The 9,493-nt window shown below is 36.9% G+C and overlaps 1 pseudogene; it reads right to left on the bottom strand.

Annotated features, from left to right (window-relative positions):
- Window positions 1-7,865: 7,865 nt before the first annotated feature.
- Window positions 7,866-8,901, bottom strand: LOC102122969 (heterogeneous nuclear ribonucleoprotein A1-like; annotated as a pseudogene).
- Between the last annotated feature and the right edge of the window lie 592 nt (window positions 8,902-9,493).

Consider the following 9,493-nt stretch of genomic DNA (forward strand, 5'->3'; position numbering starts at 1 on the left):
TTCACAGAGAAAGAAATCAAATGAGTTCCTTGTAGAAGAATTTTACCTCCATTGTGCCTTTGACCATCACTGATAGCCCTGTGCGGCAGGCAGCATTATCACCACAGCAGAGCACAGGAAAGGAAAGCTCAGAGAAGGTAAGTGACTTGCCTTAAATCACACAGCTGGCAAATGGCAAAGGCTAACTCAGACCTGGATTTTCTGGCTCCAAACCCTGTGCTCGCCTCAACAGGCTCACCCAGTCCCCTGTGAGGCATGGAGCCCTGTGGGTGTAAGTCTTGTGTTGTTCGCTCATTGATGGGTGATGTGACCTCGGTGGGGAAGGCCCGCCAGGCCTCAGCCTCCTTCCCTGTAAAGCAGGGATATTACTCATCCTATTGCAGAAGGTGCTCCTAAGCCTTAAGTGAAATAATAGATAAGGAGGGATTGTTAAAGGTATCTGTACCTTTAACCAGCTGTTCTCTGTGTGGATGCTGCTTTTTATCCCAAGCCTGTGAACCCTGTAATTTCTTGTAACAGGTGACTTTCGCAGTCCAGGCATGCGCCACAGTGGCTGAGGGATCTCCCCGCCCTAGAGAAGAAGAGAAATGCAACATCTCTGGCCAGGGTGCAGGAAGCCGAATGTGATGGCTTTGAAGAGGAGGAAGGAAGCCACAGTGAGGAAGAAGAGGGGATGAAGATTCAAAGTACAGGTGGCCACAGGGAAGGGCAGGAGAGATGACTCCAGCCTTGGAGGCAGAGCCAGGGAAGAGAAAACACACAAATGAAAGAAAGAAAGCCACAGCAAGGAAGCCATCTCAGCGTCTTGACTTCCCAGCAACTCTGGGTGCCCCACAACACATGGCACGGAGCCCACTGGGTGTTCCCAGTGCTTTTCAGAACCCACCCCAAAACAGTGAGGGTCTCCAACCAGGGAAAGAAGAATTAAAGCTGCCAAGACCCCATTTTGTTTTTCCATAAGTATCCAAAAGGGCATTTTATACTTCTGTTAACATTCTATATGTTTTTGTATATATACATTTCATTGTCCATTTCTTTTTCTTTTGTGTGTGTGTGTGTGTGTGTGTGTGTTGTTTGTTTGTTTTGTTGTTGTTGTTTGAGACAGAGTCTCATTTCTATTGCCCAGGCTGGAGTGCAGTGGTGCAATCTCGGCTCACTGCAACTTCTGCCTCCTGGGTTCAAGCGATTCTCTCGCCTCAGCCACCCAAGTAGCTGGGATTACAGGCATGCGCCACTAGGTCCAGCTAATTTTTTTTGTATTTTTAGTGAGACTAAAGGTTTTAGTGGGTTTTGCCATGTTGGCCAGGTTGGTTTCAAACTCTGGGTCTCAAGTGATCCACCCGCCTCGGCCTCCCAAAGTGCTGGGATTACAGGCATGAGTCACCGTGCCCGTTCCCATTTTATAAACTGAGTTATTTGTTGTCTTATTATTGAGCTGTGAGAGTTGTTCATAAATTCTGGATACAAGTCACTTACCAAATACGTGTTTTGCACATATTTTCTGCCCACTGTGGCTTATCTTCTTACAGTCATAGTAGCCTTTCAAAGAACAGAAACTTTTCATTTTGATGAAGTCCAATTTATCAATTTTTCTCTTAAGGTTCATGCTTTTTATGTTCTCTTTAGGAAATATTTGCCTGTCTTAAAGTCAGGAAGATGAAGATTTGACATTAACTGTAGGATCCATTTTGAATTAATTTTTGCATATGGTTCAAGTTAAAGATTAAGATTTTTTTGTGCATGTGGAGGTCCAAATGTTTTAATATTATTCGTTGAAAAACCTATGCTTTCTCCATTGATTGATTGTGGAACTTTGTTGAAAATAAATTGACTATATATGTATAGGTCTATTTATGGTTTCTATTCTGTTCCATTGATCTATATGTCCACTCTTATGCCAATTCCACACTGTCCTGATTATTATAATAAGTTATGAAACCGGGTAGTGTGAATCCTCTAACTTGTTCTTCCTTTTCAAAATGATTTTGGCTACTATCGGTTCTTTGTTTTCCCATATGAATTTTAGAATCAGCTTGTAAATTTTGAAAAGCCTCCTGGAATATTGATTAGGATTGTGCTGAATTTATACATCAGTTTCGGGGAATTGATGTTTAATCTTGAGTCTTCTGATTTATGAATATGGTATGTCTGTTCATTTATTTGAGTCGTCTTTGATTTCTTTCACACATATCTTGCACATACTTACTAAGATGCATCCCTTTGTATTTTTTGTTTGTTTTTTGAGATAGGATTTCTCTCTATCACCCAGGCTGGAGTGCAATGGTGTCATCTTGGCTCACTGCAACCTCTGCCTCGAGAACTCAAGCTATCCCCCAACCTCAGCCTCCCGAATAGCTGGGACTACAAGTGCACACCACGATGCCTGGCTAATTTTTGTAGTTTTTGTAGAGGCGGGGTTTCCTCATATTGCCCAGGCTGTTGTCGAACTCCTGAGTGCAAGTGATCCACTGGCCTCAGCCTTCCAAAGTGTTGGGATTATAGGCGTGAGCCACCATGCCAACTATTTTGCTTTTGTGCTCTGATAAATGGTACTGTTTTATAAATTTTATTTCTAATCATTCGCTTGTAGTATATACAAATACAGATTTTTGTATATTGACTTTGTTTCCTCTGATGTTGCTACATTCTCTTAATAGTCTTAATTGGTTTTTTGTAGATTCTTTAGAATTTTTTACCCACATGATCATGTTGACAAATAAGTACAGTTATATTTCTTCCTTTCCAATCTGAATGCCTTCTATTTCTTTTCTTTGTCTCATTGAGCTTGTGAGGATCTCTACTATGATGTTGAATAGAAGTGCTGAGAGTGAATATTTTTTTTTTCATTCTTGGGGGAAAGCCTTCAGTTTTTCACCAATGGTATGAGTTTACCTGTAGGTTCTTAATAGATACCCTAATCAGGTTGAGAAATTTCTGTTTATTCACTTCTATTAGTTTGCTGATAATTTTTTTAAAGTCATAAATGTGAATTGAATTTTGTCAAATACTTGTTCTGCAACTATTGAGATGCTTACATAGTTTCTTCTTCTTTTTCTTTTTCTTTTTTAGTCTGTTGATACTGTGAATTACCTTGGTTGATGTTTGAATATTGAGCCAACCTTGCATTCCTGGAATAAACCTTACTTGGTCATGATCTTTTAAAATATATTATTGGGGCTGGGTGCAGTGACAGCTCACATCTGTAATCCCAACACTTTGGAAGGCTGAGACAGGCAGATTTCTTGAGCTCAGGAGTTTAAGACCAGCCTGGGCAACATAGCAAACTCCATCTCTACAAAAAATACAAAAATTAGCTGAGCATGGTGCCTGTAGTCCCAGCTACTTGGGAGGCTGAGGTGGGAGGATCTCTTGAGCCTCAAAGGTGGAGGAGGTTGCAGTGAGCTGAGATTGTGCCACTGCACTCTAGCCTGGACAACAGAGGGAGACTCTCTCTCTCTCTCTCTCTCTCTGTGTGTGTGTGTGTGTGTGTGTGTGTGTGTGTATGTATTTTGATTTTTTATATATATATACACACATATATATGTATTTGGATTAGATTTACTAAATTTTAAAGAAATGTTTGCATCAGTGTTCATAATAGTCTGTGGTTTACTTTCTTTTCATATTGTCTTTGGTATCAGGATAGTGCTGGCCTCAGAATGAGCTGGGAAGTGTTCCATCCTCTTCTATTTTCTGGAAGAGTTTGTGTAGAACTGATCTTATTTCCTTCTTAGACATTTGGTAGAAATCACAAGTAAAACCCTCTGGGATTGAACTCTTTTTGTGAGAATATTTTAAACTCTGAATTTAGTTTATTTCTACATAGAGAGCTATTCAGGTCATATATTTCTTGTCAAGTGAGTTTTGGTAATTTGTATCTTTCAGAGAATTTGTCCATTTCATCTAAGTTATCAGTTTTATTGATACAAAGTTGTTTGTAAAGTTGTTCATAAAAGTGGCATAAAATTTTTCCTTTATTTTTCTTTTAAATATTTATTGGATATTTATGAGTAATGTCTCTCTCCTGTTTCATTCCTCATAGTGATAATTTGTGTCTTTTCTCTTTTTTTCTTGATTAGTTTGGCTAGATGTTTATCAACTTTATGTATCTTTTTTTCAAAAAACACTTCATTATTTTTATTCTTTCTCTGTTTTTAATTCCATTTATTCCTGTTACTCTCTTTATTGTTCCCTTCTTTCTGCTCGCTTTGGGATTACTTTATTCTTTTTCTAGTTGCTTAAGGTAGAATATATTATTGATTTCAGGCCCTTTCTGTTTTGTAATATCAGCATTTTGTAACATAAATTTCTCTCTAAGCATTACTCTAATTGAAAAAGCTATAGAGTATGTTGGGTTGTGTTTTTATTATCATTCTATTTAAAATAGGTTTAATTTTCCTTGTAACCTTCTCTTTGACTTATGAATTATTTAAAAATGCATTGCTCAATTTCCAAATATTTGTGTATGTTCCAAATATCTTTCTGTTTGATTATATTTAACTGATTTCTGGTTTAATTTTGTTCAAATGATTATACTTTTTATGATGTTGTTTTTTGTAAACATGTTGAGATTTGTTTCATGGCATAGAATATGGTTTATTTTCATGTTTGTTCAATGTGCACTTGAAAAGATTGTGTATTCTACTATTTGGGTTAGACTGTGCTATAAATGCCAATTAGGTCATGTTGGTCGATCTCTGCGTGACTTCAATATATTGAAACTTGTTTTGTGGTTCATTATATGGTCTATGTTGCTGAACATACCTTACGGGATTGGAAAAATAATATGTATTTTTTGTTATTACAGATTTCTTTGTGGTTATTATTTACTAAGAGAGAGAGTAAAAATCTTTACTTATAACTTAGAAATTGTCTATTTTTCCTTTAATTCTGTATAATTTTGCTTCATAAATTATAAAGCTGTTATGTTGAGTACATACATTTTTATGATTCATTTTATGATGTTGAATATATACATATTTATAATTCATATGTCTTCCTGATTAGTTTACCCATTTATAATTATGAAATGACCCTTTTTTTAACCTCTGTAACATTTTTTCTGCCATTAAGATAGCCACCATAGATCTCTTATGCTTAGCGTTTACCTGCTGTATTTTTAAAAATCTATTTTCTTTCAATCGCTCTGGATTTTTATTTTTAAAGTGCATCTCTTAGTTGCACTTGGTTTTTAAAGTGCTCCTCTTAGTTTGCACTATTTTTTAGTATACTTTGACAATCTCAGCCTTTTCATTAGAGGGTTACTCAAAACATTTGGTGTAGTTATTTATATAGTTGAATTTGAATTAATAACTTTATGATTAGTTTTCTGTCTCTTTTTTTAATTTTTAAATAATTTTTCTTTCCCCCCTTTTCTATTTTATTTCACTTTGAATCCTTTTTCTAGCATTTCATTTAAATTCATCAATTGGCTTTTATCTATACATCTTTGCATTTCTTTTTGTTAGTTGTACCAGGAATTACAATATATATCCTTAACTTTTCATGGTTTATTTAAAATTAATATTATACCACTTCATGAAAATATGGTACAATATTTTGCAGCCTCATATGTCTTAGTCCACCTAATTTCATTCTTTATGCCATAGTTCTCATAGTATTACTTCTACACACAATATAAATCCCATAAGATAATATACTTTTTTGTTTAAACAGTTCTATGCATTTCAAAGAAAAGAGAGATCATAATAATAGTCGTTTTATTTACACAAATATTAACAACTTTTGATACGTTTCATTCCTTCCTAGATATCCGAGTTTTCATATAGTATCATTTCCCTTCACCCTGAAGAATTTTCTCTGCCTTTTTTGGTCATGTAGTCCTGCTAGCAACAAGTTCTCTTAGTCTTCTTTAACTAAAAATATCTTAGTTATCCAAAGAATACTTTCACTAGATGTTGAATTCTGAGATGACAGTGTTTTTCTTTTGGCTCTTAAAAAAATGTTTCACTGTTCTCTGGCTTCCACAGTTTCTGATGAAACACTCATTGATATTCAAATCATTGCTCCTCTATAAGTAATGTGTCATTTTTATCTAACTGCTTTCAAGATTTTCTCTTTATCTTTGGTTTCATCAATTTAACTGTAATATGCCTAGATGTGATTTTCTTCTTATCTATTCTATTTTTGGTTCTCTAAGTTTCTTGAACCTTCAAGTATATATTTTTCACCAAATTTGAGCCATTTCCAGCAATTATTTATTTGAATATATTTTCTGCTGCATTTTCTCTCTTCTCTGGGATTTCGACTCCACCTATGGTGGATCTTTTGATACAGTCTTACAGGGTCTGGAATCTTTGTTCACTTCTTACAATCTTTTCTTCCCCTGTCTGTTATTCAGATTGAAGACTTTCTCCTGATCTATCTTCAAGTTCATTGGTTCTTCCTTTATTTCCATTCTTCTGTTAAGCCCATCAGTACCTTTTTAAAAAACTTCAGAGATTATACTTTTCATTTGTAGATTTTCCATTTGGGGTGTGTGTGTGTGTGTGTGTGTGTGTGTGTGTGTGTGTGTGTGTGTACCTGTATGTGTGCTGTTTTCATATATTTTCCTCTACTTGCTTGAGCACAATTATAATAACTGCTTTAAAATTTTTATATGCTCATTTTAACATCTGTGTTATCTCAGGGTTGGTCTTTGCTGATTTTCTTTTTTTCTTGATAATTGGTTAGATTTTTCTGATCTTCATGTGTCAAATATTTTTGGATTGTACCCTAACATTGTGAACATTATATTCACAATGTGAATGTGAAAAACACTGTCATCTCAGAATTCTACTTCCAGTGAAAGTATTCTTTCAGGAATAAAGAAGAAAACTATTAAGAAGATATTTTTAGATAAAGAAGACTGAGAGAACTTGTTACTGACAGAACTATATGACAAAATAAAAAGCAAAGAAAATTCTTCAGAGTGAAGGTAAATTATACTACCTGAAAACTCAGTTCACTTATTTTTTTCCTAACTTGGATGCTCACAATCTGCCCAGGTATGCATGGATCCAGGGCTATGCAGAAATTAGGGTAGAGATTTTGCACAGAATTTGGGACTTCTCCTCTCTAGCTGTGTCCTTTACAGAATCCCTCCTCACTTCTCAGTGGCTTCAGTTGCCCTGAACTCTGTCCTCTAGTTTTTTGTTTTTTTTTTCATTTCATTCAAGAGAATTAAATCATTTATTGATTACACATGATAATGGATGATACACAAGCTTCATTCCCATCTATAATTTTATCTGGTACCATTATTCGGTTTAGATATATTGCATAGGATGTGCCAACAATCACTTTTATAACCAATAATTCCATGATTTTGCTTGGGTAATCCCTTTCAATGGTGAACTTTAGGTCACAGCAGTAACTATCAGTTCAACTACACCGAGGTTTCCAAAGACAATGGCTTCTCCACCCAAGCAGATTGTATATAAATTCCAAATAGAACCTGGCATCACCCTGAAGGAATTCTAACTTCACACTGTTGGGGAAATTTGCCAAGATGGCTTCAGAGTAGACTAACTTTACACAGCACCTTAAAAAAAAGACATTTATTCAGCGTCACGATCAGACTATTACATTTAGCAATCAACAGCATGGGTGCAAAAAAAAATCTGCATTAAAACCCTTTGTTGGAATGCTTTACACTTTCCACAGAACAGAAACTAAAATAACCTATTATACAATTAGTCACAAATACAGTCCTTGAGTTTTTTGCCCATACACGTGAGTATTTGTCTAAAACATGTCTTCTTTGTAGCACTAGGCCCTGCCACCACTGTGCTTGACTGAGTTCACAACTCTGTTGTAACCTGTAGCTTCCCTGTCACTTCTCTGGCTCTCCTCTCCCGCTAAGCTTTGTTTCCTAATTAAAATCTTCTGCCACTGCCATAGCTACTGCTGCTGCTGGAACCACCATAGCCACCTTGGTTTCATGGTTTTGCAAAGTATTGGCCTCCACCGCCATAGGGGCCAGAGCTTCAGCCTCCAAAATTTCCTCCCTTCATGGGTCCAAAATTTGAAGACTGATTGTTATAATTGCCAAAATCATTGTAGCTTCCACCACCTCCAAAATTACTTCCATCATTACCAAATCCATTATAGCCATCCCCACTGCCACCATATCCACCACCACCACGGCTGCCATCAAAGCCACCACGACCACTGAAGTTTCCTCCACGACCAAAGTTGTCATTCCCACCAAAACCACCTCCACGACCACCACCAAAGTTTCCAGAACCACTTCGACCTCTTTGGCTGGATGAAGCACTAGCCACCTCTTGCTTTGACAGGGCTTTCCTAACTTCACAGTTGTGGCCATTCACAGTATGGTATTTCTGAATGACAATCTTATCCACGGAGTCATGGTCGTCAAAGGTTACAAAAGCAAAGCCCCTTTTCTTGCCACTGCCTCAGTCAGTCATGATTTCAATCACTTCAATTTTTCCATACTGTTCAAAATTATCTCTTAGGTGATGTTCTTCAGTGTCTTCTTTAATGCCACCAACAAATATCTTTTTCACAGTTAAGCGGGCACCTGGTCTTTGAGAATCTTCTCTTGAGACAGCTCTCTTTGGTTCCACAACTCTTCCATCCACTTTGTATGGCCTTGCATTCATAGCTGTATCCACCTCCTCCACAGTGGCTTGTGTGACAAACCCAAAGCCCCTGGAGCTTGGTGTTTGGATCTCTCATTACCACACAGTCCTGGAGCATTCCCCATTGCTCAAAATGGCTCCTCAGGCTCTCATTGGTTGTTTCAAAGCTCAACCCTCCAGTGAAGAGCTTCCTTAGCTGTTCGGGCTCTGTAGGAGACTCTGACTTACACATGATGGCAGGGAGAAGAGAGACTTTAACGATGCTTCTTCTGCGGCGTCCACAGGCAGAAAAGGGTCCTCTAGTTTTTTCAGGCCAGAAAGACTATTGGTTTTCTAGCAGAGATTTAGCTACTTTGTGTAGTACTGATTTAGACCTGGAACAAAGGCTAAAAGCCACATGTGTGAGTAATTCAATCTGTGCCATTCATGTTTTCCAAGTGTAGATGCCTCTCCAGAATCTACTTGCTTACCATCATTCTTCAGGCCCAGGTCTTTTTTTTTTTTTTTTTTTTTTGATATGTTTATCCAAGTTTATATTGTTCTCTCTGGGAGGATCAGATCCATTCGTCATATTGGCAGTGAAAATCTCCTTTTGCCTTTGTTTTGTCTATACACTTACTTCTGTTATATTTATTTTAGGCCTGTTTGACATATGTATGACAAAATGTGTCCAACATAAAATAAACTTTTATTTTGCCGAGTTCTAACAACGTTGAAATGAACAAAAATCTAGAAGTACTAAGATGAAGCCTATTGACACCTCCTCCAGTTTTCCACAAGAAAGGGTTCATTCTTGTGTGTTCTAACATTTCTGAAGTGCAGACCTTTGCAGGACACTTTCCCACAACAAAGGTAAAGCCATTAGCTCAAATTAGGAGACCACTGAG

The sequence above is a fragment of the Macaca fascicularis genome, chromosome 2 (genome assembly GCF_037993035.2).
Source record: "Macaca fascicularis isolate 582-1 chromosome 2, T2T-MFA8v1.1".
Lineage (NCBI taxonomy): Eukaryota > Metazoa > Chordata > Mammalia > Primates > Cercopithecidae > Macaca > Macaca fascicularis.